A 20,833-nucleotide genomic window follows, 5' to 3' on the forward strand; every position below is an offset into this window, starting at 1 on the left:
TCACATGGCATTCCTCTGAGTCCTTTCCAGAGATGTTTTGTGGTACTTACCTCTGTCTGTTCTATACATCCATGCAGTCTCTGGCACTGGGGGGTTATCTGGGTTTGGATCACACAGCAGTGAACAAATGGATACAAGAGCTTGAGAAATAGTTAAAGCAGGAGACCACTGTGATCTTAGAATATCGAGACAAATGCTGCCATTACTGTTAATATTTGGATGATAAATTCTTGTTGCAAATGCAACCTTAGGTGGTGTGAAGAAGTATCTGTAGGAAGATGAATTGTCCAAAAGAATACACCACCTTGATATGGGCTGTCATTAGGTCCTGTAATTGTGGCTTGCCAATGAAACACATCATCTCCAACTGGACTTGCCGAACATTGTGCTGGAGGATCATGGCCCAAATACCAAAATACCCTTTAAGGGGGTCTTAGTTTGTAGTTATTTTATAATCATTCTTATTAAGGCATTTTAAAATAATGCTTTATTTTCTTGTTTATCTTCCATGCTTTCTAAAAGAATTATCATTAGCTGTCTCTACCACCTTTCTATAAAAGCCATAGTCACTGAAGGGTGCATTTTAGCATTTGAAACCTCAGTAGTATTCATAAAATGAATATAAAAAGACACATTGCATTTTTTTATTATCTTGAAAAAAGAGAATATTATGACTTCTGTGCCAACTGTCAAACTCCACTTTAGTAAAGAATATATGCATATATTTATAACACATTGTACTAGCACACAAGCACACACATGTGTTAACTTTTAATGTCATGTTTTCAAACTGGACAACAAAAGGAGAGATACTAATAAGGACCATCTGCTACTTTAAACTTTTCCCTATGTTTTTAATTTCAGTCATGAGTCTCTTAAAGGAAAACAAAAAACAAAAAACAAAAGTGACATCAGGGATGTCTGGTGGCTCAATTGGTTAAGTGCCTGCCTTCAACTTGGGTCCTGGGTCATGATCCCAGGGTCCTGGGATAAAACCTGCCATCAGGCTCTCTGCTCAACTGGGAGTCTGCTTCTTCCTCTCCCACACCCTTTCAAATAAATAAAAAATCCTGATATCATACACATCCACATTAAAGATGCACCAATATAATTTCATTTAGGGGTCAGCGATTTCTAGCCCCCAGGGTTTAGGACACAGAAGAGGTTTTAACACATTTTTTTTTTCAGTTTATACTACCCTATCCCCCTGCTTCACATTTTATATTCCTATGATTGCCTGAATAGAAATAGTTGTATTTTTTTCTTTTGAAATAACACTGTCTATCCTAGTTTCTGAGATAATACTGCAACATTTTCAAAGTGATATTCACCTCGGCTCTCTTGATCTCTCCAATTAAATTGGTTTTACCTTTTCTACCTTTAAAATCAACTTTACTTTAAAAGATACCCCAAGGAAATTCAAGCACAGAAAAACTCAGGTGTGATAAATCAGTTTCTGATGATAAAGAAGTTTTTCTCTTTCTATAAATGAACATTTCAGTTGTTGTTTGACTAGATTTGTCAGTCTAAAGAAAACAGAAATGTTCTTTTTCTCATCTTCATTAGATCATAGTTTTTATTAGGCTTGGATGTTGAATGCCAGATGCATTCAATGAAAACAAGATTGATTTATCATCTTCATTGTAAAGTGGTGATACCAAGGTAGAATACAAGTAACTGCTTTGCCTTTAAAGTAAATTAAGGAAATTATAGTCAATATATTCTTTAGAAACTCGGAGTAAACTTGAAGTCCATCTTGAGAAAAAGACCAGATATTGGACACAGTAACCCAAGGAACAAAGAATAACAGTATCCCTTTACCTACTGAGAAGAACAAGGAAAAATAAACTTTGACATAGTCTTCCAGCGCTTGAAATTTTATCATGAAAACAAACAAAGCAAAACAGCAATCTAGTATTTTTAACTTCTACTATAAATAGACAAACTAAAAGGGCTTATGTCATAGCATAAATATATGAGATTCTCATATCCTGAACATGAAAAATGATATAAAATTTTAATGGTTTATTCAATATATTGTCAAATTTTAGCTGAGTGTATGTGGATTTGATGATTTTTAGAATCCTCCCAGCTCCACAAGATGCTGAGTCTATCAAAGTATCACCTTTCACTGTTTGATGTGGTTATAACTGCAAAACATCTTTCCATCATGTACAATAAAAACAGACTTCAAAAAACTAGATGAAGCTAGGAATGTTTAATCTAAATTCATTTTACAGAAGTGGAGAAAAAACCCCCAAGATTTTGCAGTGCTTGGGTTTCTTTTTCTTTTCTTCTGTAAAAAAGTAACTTCATTTTTGAAATAAAAACTGTCATTAGATAATTTTTTACATCTCAGTGGTTTTGTGTAGCTTTGAGCAATATACAATATGTTCTCCTTTCCTTGAGTTGTCTGATATAAGTGAATTTGTGGTGGCGTAAATATATTAAGGGGAACGGATGTTTCACTGATTAAAATTTGCTAACATCAACACTTCCTTAAAAGGGGAGGACCAAAAAAAAAAAAAGTTTATCTTTGTGTAAATTGTTGTCTTTACCCAAAATAAATGCACCCCAAAATAAACGGCTTCATTTTCATAATAGCCCTATTTAACCAAAACATAACACAAAACCAGCATGTAATTGGTAAATTTCACAGTACTTATGTCTATATATAGCAATACATTAAATCATTATGTATTTTCAAAGAATGATAGCTTCAAGATGGGCCAATTCCCTTTGAAATGACCACCACAAAATGGCTTAAAAATTATCAACTTCTTCATGTTTATCTCTGATACACAGATTTATGCTTTACCTATGATAATGAGATTATTATAAAAAGCCCTTGGAAAAAACCTCCCCCTATCAATCTATAAAGATAACCAAAGGCTAACAATTTATACCAGTTCTTTCAGGTATAATACTGAAACCAAAGAATTATGTCTATATAAGATACAATACAAAAATGAAATTGGGTATTAGAGTGCTATCTCTCAGAATAATAATAGCACAAATAGCAAATAATAAATAGTATAAAAATATTAAGAAAACTATACATAGGACTTCCTCTGTGCTTGGTAATATTGATTGTAATATCAGGTATATTTATTTGATATAATTTTTGAGGTACAATTATTATTTCATCCACTATAAAAATGAGAAAGTGGGGCCACAGGAATTAAATATTTTCTTAGGATTACCCACATAGAATACGGTAAAGCTAGGATTTGGAAAAAAGTAGACTATTTCTAGAGACTTTCTTCTGAACTATACTGCTGTCCCACCTGTCTATAGAAATAATGTTTTTAAAGGCATAAGTAACTTCTGATATTTTTGTTAACTTACTTGGCCTTAATAATATATTTCTAGGCTTTTGAATATTTTACTTCATTCTATTTGTTTTCTGTTGTTGCTGTAACAAATTACCACAAATAGTAGCTTAAAAAAGCAACACATATTTCTGGAGCTTGGAGAACAGAGATGGCCTTACTGAGCTAAAATAAAATTGTCAGGGCTGCATGCATTTCTGGAGGCCCTAGGAGAAAATGCATTTTCTTGCCTCTTCCAGCTTCTCAAGGCTGCCTTCTTTCATTGCCTTGTGGCTCCCGAATATCTTCACAGTGAGCAATGCCCAGGAGAATATTTCACTGGGCTCACAGAATTATCTAGGATAATCCCTTTATTTTAAGGTCATTTGATTAACAACCTCAATTTCATCTGCAAATTTAATTGCTCCTTGCCATGTAATAGAACATATTCAAAGGTTCAGGAGGTTAGGACATATGCATTTTGGGGAACCATTATTCTGCCCACCATACTCATGACATATTTATTATACAGAGTATTTTGTACGTGTGCTTGTGTGTGTGTGTGTGTGTGTGTGTGTAAAACATTATCATCACAGTTTAATGGGAGGATAAATTAATTATCCACTTAATTGTACCTTTGACATTTTGGGTTATAAAATTGTTTTGTTTCTAAAATTTAGAAAACATTACTTGTGTTAACCACTCACGTGTTTGTTTTTTATTGGACATTGCCATTTGGTCAGTGAACCTGTAGCAAGGCATGGCAGTTTTATCTACTCTCCCAGACTCTTGGAACCATACTGATAATAACTGCAATTTGAATACTTAACTTCATTCTCTGGTGTAAAATATAAACTCTTTAAGAGTAGAATCCTGTAAGTATTTGTGAAAACTGATTACATTTTGATGACAAGTCTGTTATTATCCTGTGTCACTTGTTTACATTTACTTTGCTTTCTTTTTTAAAATTTTCCTCATGAAAAACAAAGGGAAGTTATATATATATATATATAATATATACACACACATATATATATGTAATCCTATATTATTTAACACATATGCTTATTGTGTCTCAAAATGTTGGACTGGAACATGATTAAGAAAGAGCACTCTTTGTATTGGTATATTTTGTATCTAATATTAAAAAGTAGAAGAAAGGGAGCACCTGGGTGGCTCAGTGGGTTAAGCCTCTGCCTTCGGCTCAGGTCATGATCTCAGGGTCGTAGGATTGAGCCCCCCATCAGGCTCTCTGCTCCGCGGGGAGTCTGCTTCCCTTCCTCTCTCTCTGTCTGCCTCTCTGTCTACTTGTGATCTCTGTCTGTCAAATAAATAAATAAAATCTTAAAAAAAAAAAAAAAAAGAAGAAGAGCACCTGGGTGGCTCAACCATTAAGCGGCTGCCTTTGGCTCAGGTCATGATCCCAGGGTCCTGGGATGGAGCGGAGCCCCACATTGGGCTCAGCTGGGAAGCTTGCTTCTCTCTCTCCTACTCCCCCTGCTTGTGTTCCCTCTCTCACTGTTACCTGTGTCTCTCTGTCAAATAAATAAATAAATAAAAGAAACTGTTCTAAATATTTGGGTAGTAAGTTGAATCATATTTGACTTTTTGCTCCATTTTTAAGTCCTGGCTTATCATTCTGAACCAACATAATCCAGGGGTGCCTGGGTAGGTAAGTCATTGAATGTCTGCCTTAAGCTCAGGTCATGAACCCAGGGTCCTGGGATGGAGCCCCACATCAGGCTCCCTGCTCAGCAGGGAACCTGCTTCTCCCTCACCCTCTGGTGCTCTCCCTGCTTCTGTTCCCTCTCTTGCTGTCTCTCTCTATATATCAAATAAATAAATAAAATCTTTAAAAAAAATACAATAATTTTCTACCTGAAGAAAATATTTATTATCAAGCTGGGAAATTTTCTCTACATTGTATAATATTCCTGAGGGCAATTTTATTGAGAGTTCAAGTCCTTACTTGGAAATAATGACCTAGAGATATAGGCCTGAAAGAAATAAAGAATGTATACATGAGAACAAACATTAGACAGAAAATAATCACTGTAAACACCTATATGTATGATCCACATTACATAGTGATCATATGACTATATGGTATGAATGAAAAAAGGATTAAACAGAGGCTTAAATATGATTTTAGCCTGGGCCCATGAGTTGAGGTGCAAAAATGCATGGAGCAGTGTTTCTAAACTTTTTTGTTGTTGTTTTAAATTATTACTTCCTAAGGAAACTTACTAAATACACTGATCATTTTTTAAAAATATTTTATTTGTCAGAGAGAGAGAGAGAGCACAAGCAGAGGGAGGGAGAGAGGGAGAGGCAGACTCCCTACTGAACAAGGAGCCAGATGCAGGACTCAATCTCATGACCCTGGGATTGTGACCTGAGCCGAAGGTAGACACTTAACAAACTGAACCACCCAGGTGTCCCTAAATATACTGTTTTTAACTGCTTCTTTCCTTTCATAGAATTTTAATACTATGTTATTAAAATTAAATACAGTTATTTACTGTTATGATGGCCCTTTGGAGGGCCACACATTAAGATGTCATTTACTGCCCCCCCCAAACAGTTTTTACATCCTTGGAGATAGTATCATCCCCATTGAGAATACAGAAACATAGAGTGACAGCAATGTCACTGCTTGACAGCAGTGTCAGAGCTTGACAGCAAGCTCAAAAAGCTCTTTTCAAAAACCTTCATTTTACTGACAGGAAGCTTGGACACAGAGAAGGAAATTGATTTGTCTAAAACAATACATTCTTACTAGGTAGTATGGATAACATAAAAGAAATATAAGGCATGGAATATGGCCAATTTGCTTCTATACACAAGTAATATTGATCAAAACAAGAAGCGCTGTTGGAAACAAAAATATCCATAAGTACCTACATTGTAACTAAGTGATGTAACTGTCAGGTATTACCTCTTAGTCTGATATTTTGATGTAAATAGAATGCAACATTATTTGAAAATTCAAAAACTAAGTATTACTTGTATGATAATGTATAATAGGAAAAACAAAAAACTCCTTTGAGAGAAGCTCAGTCACAGAGACTTACAAATTCCAGTAGAAGGCAAGTCTTGTTTAAAGGTCAATCACACGTATACTCTTGGTATTTTCCCTGAGTTAGAGCTTGTTCAACAAAGTAAGGAGTTCACAACTGTCAGATGCTGGCATTTCAAAGGGTAAAAGATATCTTTATGAAATAATCAGGACAAAAATCTCTTCATGCACCATAATGTATTAAATACCACCTGGAAAAGACTATCAAAATTTCTTCTTCTACCTACTTATGAAAAATGATCTCCTTTCTTAGAGTAGTAAAAATAAATATAAATAAATCACAATCAGGAAGTAAAACTGCCATTTGAAGTTAATGTCTTCATATTCCTGATTAAGTGATGGCAAAATATTGTGCAGAAGATTATGGTTGAGATCAGAGCAATAAGCAATGTACTATAATTAAATTCTATCATATAGAGAGGGGAAACGTAAGCCATGTTCCTTGGTCATAGGCATAGATGGTATCTGCCAGGCAACTGCATACAATTCTAGCTGGGAGCACTAGACCATTAATTAAAATTACCAGGATTCTTCTTGCCTAATAAAGTATTCTAAATTTCTTCACATTACATGCTTTAATTTTAATACATTCCTAAATGGTTTAGGAATACCTGTTATAAAGTAACACAAACAGTGTGGATCTCATGGAGAAAACACAATAGTTATAATAAGGGTAATATGTAACAATTCAAAGCAGATATTTAAAATTTGAAGGAAAAAATAAGTAGTTAAGTCCTTGCCTTGGGCCATACCTTTGATCATGTTAACACTTACTCCCCTCGAAACCATCTCTGTTCAACTCACCTATCCTAGATGTGTCTCCAGGCCAGTAACTCAGGCAAACCTCTCTTCATTTCCATTCATATGAATTTCCTAGGCTTTTGTCAGTTTTTTACTAGCCTTGCTCCTAAATTAATTTTGTTTTACCTGGTCCCTTGTTCCTGATTTGTATTACATCAAGGTCTTCCTCCTACACTTCATTGGCTACATCTTTCAACCCAATAGACTTTTGGCCTAATATTTTACTCCTAAGTGTCAACTAGAATATAATACCCAAGCCTCAAGTCCAGATATCACATCGCCCAAATTGATATCATTGGTTGATAGCCAAAACTGCCCTATAGAAATCTGACAACTAATTTAGTCCCTCATTTATTCTTTTACTCATCTAAAGTGTATTTATTGAACAGTTCAATAGGCAGGGAACTCTGCTGGTGTTGGAGACATAATGATAAATAAGAAAGGATGGTTCTTTATTCATGGATCTTACATTCTATTTGAGGAGACAGATATGAAATAAGTAACTGTATAATTGCACAAATAATTTTTCCATTTGATGAATACTACGAATCATCTCAGAGAATGTCGACATTATAGACCTAAAAATTTGTTCTAAGCTGGAAAGTCTGGAAATGCTTCATTGGATAAGAGACATTTAATCTGAGGCTCAAAAAATACAGTTTTCTCTGCATGGAATAAGGAGAAACACAAAACAGAATTAAAAGCATAGACAAAGGACCTAAGATAAGGAGGGGCTTGGGTCATCAGAGGAGGTATGAGAAGAATCAGTGTGGTAGAAAGTAAAGGGAGAAAGAAGGTGTGTAAAGATACTGGTAAGATAGATTGATGCCAGATTATATAGCAAAATTTTAAGCATTTTGAATTTTAACTAGAGAGCTTTGGGAAGACATTGGTAACTATAAAGTTGTGAAATTACAGGATCCTATTTGGGCTTTGTAAGCATTTTTTTGACAAAGAGTATGGATAATGAATTGGGAGCTTATAAAAGAGGCTACTAAAAAATCAGATCAAAGGACACAATTAAGAGTGAAAAGACAAAGAATGAGAGAAGACGCAAATATATTTCTGTAAGGGATTAGTATCTGGAATATATAAAGAACTCCTATAACTCAACAAGGGAAAAATGAAATAACTCTATTTTAAAATAGCCCAAGGACTTGAATAGACATTTCTTAAAAATTATATACAAATAGCCAACAAGCATATGAAAATGTGATTATCCCTAATCATCAGAGAAGTAGAATTCAACACCACACTGAGGTATCACCTCATGCCCGTTAGGATAGCTACCACTAAGAAAAGAAGAGGAAAGGAGAAGGGAGAGGGGAAAGAGGAGAGAAAAGAGAAAAGAAAAGAGAACAGAACAAATGCTGGGAGAATGTAGAGAAATTGAAACCCTTGTGTGCTATTAGTGGAAATGTAAAATGTTGTAAATGCTATGGCAAACAGTAGGAAAGCCACTGAAAAAAATTAAAAATATAGAACTACAATGCCACTGCTGGGTATATATACAAAATAGTTGAAAGCAGTGTCTTTAAAAAAATATTTGTCCACCCATGTTTATAGCAGCATTATTCGTAATAACCAAGAGATGGAAGCAACCCAAATGTCCAGTAACAGATGAATGAGTAGATGAAATGTATATATACATACTACATACTACATATGCATACATACTACAGATTATTATATAACATATATTATATATTTAATATATATTTTTACTATATAATATATATTATATATAAAATATATAATAATATATAAATTAAGTAAAATATTTAATTTATATATTATATTTTATATATATACATACTGCAGTATATACATACTACAGATTATTCAGTCTTAGAAAGGAAAGTAATCCTGTCACATGATGCAACATGGATGAACTTTGAGGATTTTAGGCTAAATGAAATAAGCCAATTATAAAAGAACAAATACACTGATTCTACAATTTTAGGTAGGTAAAGTAGTCAAATTCTTAGAAAATGGAATGGAAGTAACTGTGGGCTGAAGGGAGATCTGGGAAGGGGAGCTTCTCAAAAACTATAGAGTTTTAGATTTGCAAGATGAAAAAGTTCTGGAGATCTGTCTTACAACAGTGTGAATTAATATACTTAATGCTACTGAACTGTACACTTAACAATGGTTGAGATAATAGATCTTGTGTTTTTTAGCCACAATAAAAAATCAATTAGTAGTTATTGCTACAGTTTAAAAAATGGTAGTTTGGATTAGAATTGTAACAGTGAGATTAAGAGAAAAGGATAAATGTAAAAGAGATTTGAAGTAGAATAAACATGCATATTACATGAAATATGTGGGACAAGGGAGAGGAACCAGGCAAAGAAGTGTTAATATTTTTTTGAATTATAAAGCTGTATTTGTGTCAGTATTGTGCCTGAGATACATATTTAAAATTTGTCAGTATGTAAGTAAGAAAAATTATGGCATGAGATGAAATTATGAAGGTAGTAAGAGGCTAATAGTAAAGAAAGAAGTGAGCTATAAAGAGAATCTAGAGCTTTATCTGAACATATCCAGATTTTATAAGTCAAATCAAGGAAAATGAGTGGACAAGAAAAGTCTGAGAAGAAAGTATATTAATAGATGTACTCCAAATCAGTTAATCACCTAGACTCATATTTACCAATTCTTTGTTCATTCCCTCTTAATATTGACAAAAAAAGATTACCATAAAGAAAGAATTCCCCATATAGTCTAATCTTAGACACTATGATGATCAGTGAGAAAAAGTGTAAGGTTTCAATTAATTCTTTTTTTTTGTTTGTTTTGATTTATGTAAAGATTTGTTGAAATATAGATCAGGATGTCATTCCTAAATAAGCCACAGACCTGTAACTTCACAATCACATGCAAATCCATATATGGTTTAAATTCATGTGTAAATTTTTAATTCTTAAAGAGTTGAGGAAAGAAAAACTAAATCTTTTCCACTCTCAAGATTACAAACATCAGCCATGATATATGTCAAAACTACTGTCAAAAAATAGCAACCAAGTGCCCTTATTTCTAGCGACACACAAAGAAAGAAACTTGAATCAAAACGTGCTTATCTTCTTACCCCAACAACTGAGAGCAAGTGGAAATTTCATCTGTATTCACATTAGATGGCATGTTACATACACTTGGGTTTCACTTTTTGTAGTTTATTTGGGGGCAGAAAGAGTAAGATTATGTAGAAGTTATTGGAGGTACATTATTAATACAATGATAACTTTAAAGGATAGGTTAAGTTAACTAATTGTGTGTATTCACTGTAACTGAATTTACTGTGTAGATTCACCAGAGTTCAGAATATTTTGTTATAGTGTAACAGATTCAACTATGTATGGGGATTTATATGCATAGTTCATGAACAACTTTTAGCACATAATCATTTCTTGCCACTTTTTATTCAATACCAACTGAGCACATTGAAAAAACACTCAAAGTACCTCCTAATTCTTAAAAGTAATTTTTAAGTTGTAGATACATTGATGGATTAATGTTCAACTCACTCTTTCTTGTAAAGAAAATAAAGTGGGATGTAGCCAAATATATTATCACTGTACTGTTAATCACATTGTAGATGATTTGCTATTAAACAGAGGTAGATATCTTATTAATAAAGAAATTTTAAATCTATCCTTGAATCCCTACCTTATGAAATAGTGAGGGTTTTAGGCATTATAACTCACTTACATTTTTATTATTTGTTGTTCCTCTGTTAAGATGACCTAATCTTAGTTTCTCTGCCTTTCAATTTACATAGACAAATAAATGTAACACACATTTTTAAATCTATGCAATGAAAAATTGGGGGTAGAAGGCAAATAACTTCTTGAGTAAAATTTTTCTTAATTTTAAGACACTACTTGAGTAAAGTATGTCTTAAGATTTGTTTCTGCCTATTTTTTTTTTGAGGGCGCTTCAGTTGATATCAGAACTATCCATTCAATAAAATTAATTGCAAAGACATTTTTAAAATACTACTCCTTTAGAAACTAAACTTTCTTGTTCTGATCATCTTGCTATATTGGAATGTAATTTTCAGTATGTTAGTCATTCAATATGTTAGCATTGATGTTTACTTTGGTATGAGTCTTGCTTTTTGCAAATCTGTTTATTCCTGGGGTAATTTGTAGATATTTGAATTCACTTTTGCCTTTTTTAAAAAGATTCTGTCAGTTACTCTGATATGATTATGAATATATTGAAAGCTGACAATGACATACCATTTCCATGTTATTACAAAAATGTTTTCATTGAGAAGAATTGCAAATATATAAATAATGACCTTAATATTCTTACAGACTACAGCCTGTAATGTAGAACTGTAGAATAAGAAATATAATCTGAAAATAAAGCTCAATTATAAGAAAAAAACAAATTTACAAGAATAAAACAAAAGAACATGAGGTATTTTAAAATAATCTGTGTTTCATTTCAACAGGCATGGTGGGTGATTGCAGGAAATTATTATGTTTTAATGAATTCTAAGGGAAAATATTACTATGATAAAGTAACTTTTAATAATATTATGAGGTGAGTGCTGTGAATTGTGTAAGACTGATGATTCACAGACCTGTACCCCTGACACAAATAATACATTATATGTTAATTTAAAAAAAAAGAAAAAATATTATAAGAAAATACGAATATATCAATGGGGTCATAAACATATACATATTTACTTATATATAAGATATATGTACATGTGTATGATTTACAACAAATTTTATATCTTCTACATTATTTATAAAAATATACCCAGTAATAGTTTAGCTATTTATATGAATACATGAAAATTATATTGAAGATGAGGGAGAATAAATGGATACTGACTATATATATTTTATAAGCTATTATGTTTAAAGTAATTTAAAGTTTAAAATCATCCATTGAAAATGGAGGTTAATGGTAAAAATATATATATATATACATATATATATATACACTATATACACATACATACATATGACACACACTATTATATATAAAATCCTGATATTTTCTATTTAAAAAAAATTTATTTCCAGAATTTGAAAATTGTATAGAGGTTTGACATAGTTATTTCTGTTAAAACTTTCTTGGAATAAGTTAATGCTAATATTTAATTAAAGTCAGGACTTCAGTAAGTGTACACTTGCTCTTGGAGAGACAAATCATTGACTACGGAAAGAAAAACAGAAAGTGCACAAACTTCACCTTCTATTTAGAGAAATGTCAGAGTGACTAGATTGTCTATCTGCTGACCTTTGGAAGACACTGGTAAGAGAGTTTTAACAAAGAAAAAAGAGATACTAAATTGTTGTATGTAATGAATAAAGAAAGGAAGTAGAAGCAAATTTAGGTATTATAATTAACCCAGGGGTGAAAAAAAGATTAATAAAATTTTTAATTTTATATTGTGTTAAAACTTGTTTAAGTGAATTTGTTTTTAGATTTTATTTATTTACTTGACAGAGAAAGAGATATCACAAGTAGGCAGAGCAGCAGGCAGAGAGAGAGAGGGAAGCAGCCTCCCTGCAGACAGAGAGCCCGATGCAGGGCTCAATCCCAGGACCCTGAGATCATGACCTGAGCCAGAGGCAGAGGCTTAACCCACTGAGCCACCCAGGTGCCCCAAATGAATATTTTTTAAAGAAATGTTTGTCCACATCACTAAAGAGTTAAATCACAATAATTATTCATGACATCACAAAGATCCCTTGGACCATTTAAGCCAGTTTTTTATGTGTGGTTCCATATCACGGCCAAATTTTAATAGAGATGACTATCCCAAATGACAGGAAATTCTTTGCTCAGTGTACTGAATTCATGATTAAATCTATACCAATGGAGGAAAACGGAAACTATAAAATAGGGAAGCTCGTAGGAGGAGTCAAGAGTCTAAAATTATGTTGAATACTGAAAACCCAGGGTGCACATATACCCCTTAATGATGAGTACTTTCCTACAGGTTAACAACTCCCATTGCTCGCTCTCTCTCTCTTTTTACTTTTTTTAAGATTTTATTTATTTATTTGAGAGAGAGAAAAAAAACATGAGTGGGGAAGGGACAGAAGAAGACGGAGGAGCAAACTCCCTGCTGAGCAAGGAGTCAGATGTGGGGCTTGATCTCTGGACTCCAAGATCATGACCTGAGTCAAAAGGAGACATTTAACCAACTGAGCCGCTTGGGTAACCCCCCCACCCCCCAACCACTGCTTTCTTATATAACAAGGAAATACATATTGGGCCACAATATGTTATGTTTAGTTATACATAACATATATATATGTTTATGTTATGTTTATTTTTATGTTTAGTGATACATGTTTAGTGATACATGTAAGGACATGCTACCTCTAGTCCCTACAAGTCTTAGGATCTTTTGAAAGTCTTTATTGACCTAAGGTACCCTCCCTGTCCTTGTCCCTAAATAGCTAATGGTGTCCATTGATATTTTCCATTTAATAACTCAAAGGGAAAAGGGAAAATAATTGTATTATTTAAGTTTTTTCTAACCATCACTCCATTTCATTTTGTTTCTTTTTTCCAGTAATAATTATCAAATCCTGATAGCCTTTGTAGTTATGAATAACAAACAGTTTGCTATTCCTTTAAACAAAAACGGAAATGAACATGGAAGGAAAAAAGAAGACAACTTATTTATTACTTACTTTTCTCCTGAGAACATAAGACTTTAATTTTATTAGGAACAAATAGACTCCTGGTTTTCAGTCTGGCATGTAAAGAACTTGAAAATCATCCCTCCATCCTAACATTTCACTGGATTTAAAATTATTGATTGTTAGTTTTTTTTTTTAAACACTAAAATATATCAACACATTTTATTCTGTCCTCTATGAAAGTCAGATGTCAGACATATAGTTGTTCCCTGGAAACACTGTGTGTGTGTGTGTGTGTGTGGTGTGTTTCCTTACTTGAATTCATTGGGCTTCTAGAATCTGAGGCTCGATGTCATTCATTGTTTTGAGAAAATTCTCAAAGTATCTCTTGAAATTTCACTTTTGCATCATGCTCTCCTTTCTTTCTATAGGTCCCCAAATTAACTGTTTTGGTTTTTCACTATGCTCCATTTATCCCTTATGCTCTTTTCTTAATTTTCTTTCACTTTTTCTGCATATTTTGGTCAAAACTTTCATATTTTTAACTTTCCATTTTTACCAGTCCTGTCTTCAGCTATGCCTAATCTGTTAAACTTAACCATTGTATTCTTAATTTCATTCATTGTATCTTTTTCTTTAAAAAAAAAAAAGATTTAGTTACTTATTTGAGGTAGGGAGAGAGAGCATGAGCAGGAGGGGCAGAAGGAGCGGGAGACAGAAACTCCAGCAAAGATGTGGGACTCGATCTCACAACCCTGAAATTATGACCTGAGCCGAAACCAGGAGTCAGATACCTATTCAACTCTCCTGAGGTGCCCCTCATTGTTTTTTGTTTTTTTGTTTTTTTTCATTTGACTGTCTTTTCTCAGATTGTAATATCTGGAGAAACTACTCATCATTATCTTGAATGATTATCAAGATACTTAAAGTCTATGATTACTTCAGTTTCAAGATCATTTACATATCTCTTTCTCCTGGTTTTGTTTCCTCTCCTAGAGTTGGGTCATTTCCTTTGTATAAAATGATTGACAAGACTAACTTCAAGATTTGGTTGGTGTTATCTCCTAATAGAGAGATTTTCTTTTTCTTTGTGATAGGAAATTAGAATAGTTGCATATAAATTTAATATAATATGGGATTTAGGTAATTTGAAACTGAACTTCTTTCTTTGTAAGACCTAGACAATCTTTGCTTTTGTACTTTCTTTGGTAATAGTGTTTCTAAATCCTCACTAGAAATATGCATGGTATAAGGGTGCTGCTTTGTCAATCTCTGAAATACAAATTTTGTCTTCCAGTTGTACAGAATTACTTCAATCTATACTTACCTTCTGGTCTCATAGTCATTTTGTTGGTTTGTTTATTTGACTCTAACTCTCTAGATAGAACACCAGTTAAGAAAGCAGCAGATGCTTCAAAGAGGCTCATTTGACTCTCTCAAAGTCATTGATAAAATTTCACGTTCATCTAGAGGCATTTAGTTTTCACTGGGATTTGAAACCCTCCTCATGTCTGGATGGCTTGATTGCTCAGATTACTTGAAACAAATATTGTCTGTTTTCATTTGTTTTAAAGCACCATGACTTTTCTAACTTTCATTGGTAGATGAACTGGTTTCATAGCATATAACTCTGCCATTACTATAAGTGGGAATTTATATATGCAAATTATCATGCATAGAAATAAGCATACTTTTATGTTAATTATCAAAAGAAGGACTGATTGTAAAATTATTAAAAGAAATCTTCTTGTAAATACAGCATTATAAGGTTTGAAACAGGCTAATATTTTAAAAGTAAAATGTTACGAACATCTCCAAAAAAATCACACAGCTCTTTATTTTCACAAAGTCAACTAGAAGCTGGGTTTTCTGATTCCAGATGCAGGCTCTTAACTACTCAGTTTGATAACACAAGTTCAAGTTTACAAAATATTTTCTGTGGACTTCATGGTTAATTGTGCAGCTCTTCTTTTCTATCTAGGAAATCATAGCAGTATTCCCTGGTTGATAGTATGAAAAGTCAAGGTCCTAATATTGTTATAAGTGTATATGACAGCATAACATTTCAGTGGCTGACTTACTGAAAAACAACTGAAGAAACAATATTTTTTCAACAATTTTTACATTAGTTTACTTTTACCTTATCTTCTTTTTTTTTCTAAGTTTTTATTTAAATTCCAGTTAGTTAACATAGAGTGCAATATTTGCTTTAAGTGTAGAATTTAGCGATTCATCACTTATATATGACACCCTGTGCTCATCACAAGTGCCCTCCTTAATCCCCAACACATATTTAACCAATTCCCCTGCCTACCTCCCCTCCTGTAACCCTCAGTTTATTTGTTATGATTAAGAGTCTGTTACTTGGTTTTGCTCTTTTCTCCCTCCTATGTTCATTGATTTTTTTTTCTTTGAATTCCACATATAAGTGAAATGATATGGTATTTGTTTTTCTCTGACTGCCTTAATTTTACTTAATTTTGCCATCCATGTCACTGCAAATGGCAAGATTTCATTCTTTTTTATGGCTAAGTAATATTCTACTATATTATATTCTTTACCCATTCATCAATTGATGGATATTTGGGCTGTTTCCATAACTTGACTATTGTTGATAATGCTGCTATAAACATTGGGGTGCATGTATCCCTTTGGATCAATATTTTTGTATGCTTTGGGTAAATACCTAGTAGTGCAATTGCTGGATCACAGGGTAGTTCTATTTTTTTTTAATTTTTTTATTTTTCAGCGTAACAGTATTCATTATTTTTGCACCACACCCAGTCTTCTTGCCTGAACCATGTAGTTTTAGTCCTATAGCCAAGCTATTGAAGCTCTATCTTTATGTATGAAAACTTAAAAATGGATTTGGAGCCAAAATGATTCACACACATACACAATCACATACACATACACATAAATATATGCCATAAAACATATTCCTGGCCAATCTTTTTTTTTTTTAAGATTTTTATTTATTTATTCGACAGACAGAGATCACAACTAGGCAGAGAGGCAGACAGAGAGAGAGGAGGAAGCAGGCTCCCCGCCGAGCAGAGAGCCTGATGTGGGGCTCGATCCCAGGATCCTGGGATCATGACCTGAGCCGAAGGCAGAGGCCTTAACCCACTGAGCCACCCAGGCGCCCCCATTCCTGGCCAATCTTAAAGCCATTTCTAAATCTCACACATTCCCACATCCCACCAACATGGCCATGTCAGGAAAGCATGTTTGTAGTGAGTTATGTCGTGGATCTTTGACCCAGAAATAATATATAATACATAATCTTACCTTTTATTATTGTGTTCCAGAGTCTATTATCAGTTACCCTCAGATTGTAAAAACAGATGTCAAAATCCAAACTACACAAGACATTTAATAAGAAAAGCCATACAAGGTGCTTGGGTAGCTTAGTCAGTTATGTGTCTGCCTTCAGCTGAGGTCATGATCCCGGGGTCCTGGGACTGAGTCCCACATGGGACTCCCTGCTCTGCCAGCAACCTGCTTCTCTCTCTGCCCTTCCTCTCACTCATTCTCTCAATATCTCTCATTCTCTCTCAAATAAATAAGTAAAATCTTAAAAAAAAAAAAAAGTAAAAAAGAAAAGAAAATCCATACAATTTGTGAGAATAATTTACTTCTAAGCAAAACTTTCATGGAAAATAAATTATTTTCCTATAGTAGGGATAACTTTCTGTTTCATGTGTAAAAGACTTTGAAAGCTAAAGCCTGAGGGTAAAGAATAACTTATTATGCATTATGTCTTTTTAAAAATTTTATTGAACATTAAAAAACTTTCTCATGGATGTTTATTGAAGGAATATTTTTCTCTCTTCATATTATATAGTATGTCAATTACATATATTATATAGTATGTCAATTCTTCTTTTGTTTTCAAAATATAAAAATAATCAAATCTCTTATTTCAAATCGTCTCTAAAAACATGTGGAGTGACTATAGCAGGGACCAAATTTAACATTATGAACATGATAAATTTAAAGCAAATGTATAACTATGTAAATACCGTCAATTCACTTAAGTGATAAAAACGAGCACAAATGAGAGCAAAACTTTGATAAGCAGTCATGATTTCTTCTAAATCGTTTGGACAATTTTATTTCTATTTTCTTTTAAACTGATGTAGATTTTTATTGAGATTAAATTTTAATCCATTCTTGCTGTTTAGAGGAAACATCTCCCTTAGCAAAAACCAAGCTGGAATATCTTGAAGAATATAATTAACTAAAACCCTTTAAAAACTGAAAATTAGAAGTGAAAAACACTTCAAAAAATATAAAGTTCTAAATATATATCATTGCATGAAATGATTAAATGCAGAAGAACTTTTAAGCCACTATCTGTGTTTTAGAAAATTTAGATTTGCAATCAAAATGCAAGTATCATTTAGCTTTTTTTAACTAGTTATTAACACCAGGACACTGCTGCATTTTAATGAAAAATGACTATCAAATACTCATTTACCTTTATGATTCTTTCAGTGATTGGTTATTATACTAACTGTAACATTATTCAGTTTTAGAATATCTACTCCTTAAGTATCTTTCTTATGGGAACTATTCCCATTATAAGAACACAACATGCAGTTATGCTCCCACTGGGTCAGAACCAAATCTGTGCTATAATATACCCATATTGAAGCCCATTTTACTTTTTTTTTCTTACTAGGCCTTTATATTTCTATGCTAGGAAGTGTATCTATGTATTCTAATCACCAAATGTAAGCTGCACTTTAACATTATTAATGAAGTTGTTTAATATTAACGAATTTAAAGGGTGAAGAACAAAAACTTATTTTAAATATTTGAAACAGCAAGTTAGATAATTAGTTCTCATTGAAGCCATAATTTTCACAGTACTGTTAGAGCACTTATTAAACTCTTTTGATTACATTTTATATACTTGCTTAGTTAAGTGATTCTTAATTACAAAATGACATAGAAAAATTATTTCAGTTATATTTTTTCCCTCTCTAGTGCCTTGATTGAATAAATTTCCTTACATAAGGATACAATTAATATTAGCACTTTTTAATTTTAAAGGATATTTGACCATTTTATTTTATCATGATATATATACATATATATGTATATATGTACCCACACATATATATTTATGTGAGAGAAGTTTTCATTAAAGTAACTACTAATGCAATCTTAATTGTGTTTATAGTTTAGCTTGGTATTTACCAAGACCACCTTCATAATTTAAACAGGACAGAAAACTGTACACTTTTAGATCAAACTGTTTCTTACTGAGAGTAGAGACTCAGGAAGGAAATCTAACAGGTGTCTATCTCTCTAAGCAAATAGAACTAATGAGGCAAATTTTCATTTTGCAGAGAATAAAAGGAAAGAATAAGACACATAGCATCAATTAAGGAATATATGATAAAGCCATCTGGCTTGATGATGTAAATAGATAAGTTCCATATACAGTTCTCAATATTGGCAGCATTGCAAGAGTACTAAATGAGCACCAAATCCACTTAAACACCTGCCGGGACACTCATGCAGGTAAAGCAAACGTACCTAGCTGATACTTGAATAATCTTGCTGACCAATGTATTCTTCACTCACAAAGCAAACATCAAGGGACTCTGATGAACTGGATCATATATGACCAAGATGACTATTGGGCCAAATGTAACTGATAGAGTGGGTCTCTAGAAGTAGGTGACCATGAAACTGAAAAAAGCACAATATACAGAAAGCAATACTCCAGGTTGTACAAAAGTGTTTTATAGAATTTAAAGAAACAGTGTGCCAGCTTTCATGGACAGTTATCTAAAAGGGAAAACAGAATAAAAGAATCTGGAAGTCCACGAATATGTAATGCTGACTTACCACTCACATATTGTACCGATTCATTGATTTATTTAACAAAGACGGTTTTGTTTTGTTTTTTTTTTTTCCTTCTAGATATTAGGCCCCATTTTTTTCTGAGGGGAAAATTAAAAAAAAATAGAGAAAGAAACAGTTAAATAAACCAATGTATTTTTACAGAAAATTCTCCAAAAGTTTCAGATTCTTATTTAATATACAATGAAAAAAAAATTAAGATACTCCTGAGAAAATATTTTGCATGAGAAGAAAAACATTAAGAGAAGTTTAATTATGAACATTTTATAGTCAAAATAAAAATATATGTACACTGGAAAGGACAATGCTCACTTCTGTTTCACCTAATAAAAAGCAATCTTAGAGAACAATGCAGCAAATTATGTTTTTGTAGCAGCAGTTCCCCAATTTGATGTACTCATCAGTGCACAGTGAAGAGGTTTTTCATTAAGACATAGGAAATATTTGAAATTAGAACGATAACTATTGGTTATCTGATGATATTGCCAATATTTTCTTAGAAAACAATAACATGCTGGTTACCATGATTGCAGTTGCCTATATTTCTTATAGGCAAAATTAATTCTTGCATAATTAGCACTGCTATTGATTTTACATGTATTTATTTATTAGATATGTGAACTGAGTGGCATACATGGATAATATCTTTATTTTCATCCACATATTCATTCGTTAAACAAATATTATCAAGCACCTACTATTTCTAGACACTGGCATATCACTTGGAAAATGTCAGAGAATCAACCAGAGTTATGGACTTACAGATATATATTAAAGGTAGAGTCATCTGAATTCCCCAACAGAATGAATATAGGTTGTGAGAGAAAAAAGAATCAAGAATGCCTCTGGGGGGCATGGGTGGCTCAGTCAGTTGGGTGTCTGCCTTCCACTCAGATCATGATCCTGGGGTCCTGGGATATAGCCCTGCGTCAGGCTTCCCTGCTCAGTGGGAGGTCTGCTTCTCCCTCTCCTTCTGCCTGTCCCCCTCCGCTCATGCTCTGTCTCTCTTTTTCTCAAATAAATAAATAAATAAAATCTTTAGAAAAAAGAAAATGATTCCAGAGTGTTTTTCCAGAGCAAAATTATCCTATGGATTCATAAGAGGAAATTAAAGAAAAAAAATGATTTGAGTGGAAAAGAAA

At 32.9% G+C, this 20,833-nt stretch overlaps 1 pseudogene; it reads right to left on the reverse strand.

The window, feature by feature from the left end:
- On the reverse strand, nucleotides 1-8,463 carry LOC111139799 (annotated as a pseudogene).
- Nucleotides 8,464-20,833: the final 12,370 nt, after the last annotated feature.

The sequence above is a fragment of the Enhydra lutris genome, unplaced genomic scaffold, assembly GCF_002288905.1.
Source record: "Enhydra lutris kenyoni isolate GAN:26980312 unplaced genomic scaffold, ASM228890v2 scaffoldscaffold4, whole genome shotgun sequence".
Lineage (NCBI taxonomy): Eukaryota > Metazoa > Chordata > Mammalia > Carnivora > Mustelidae > Enhydra > Enhydra lutris.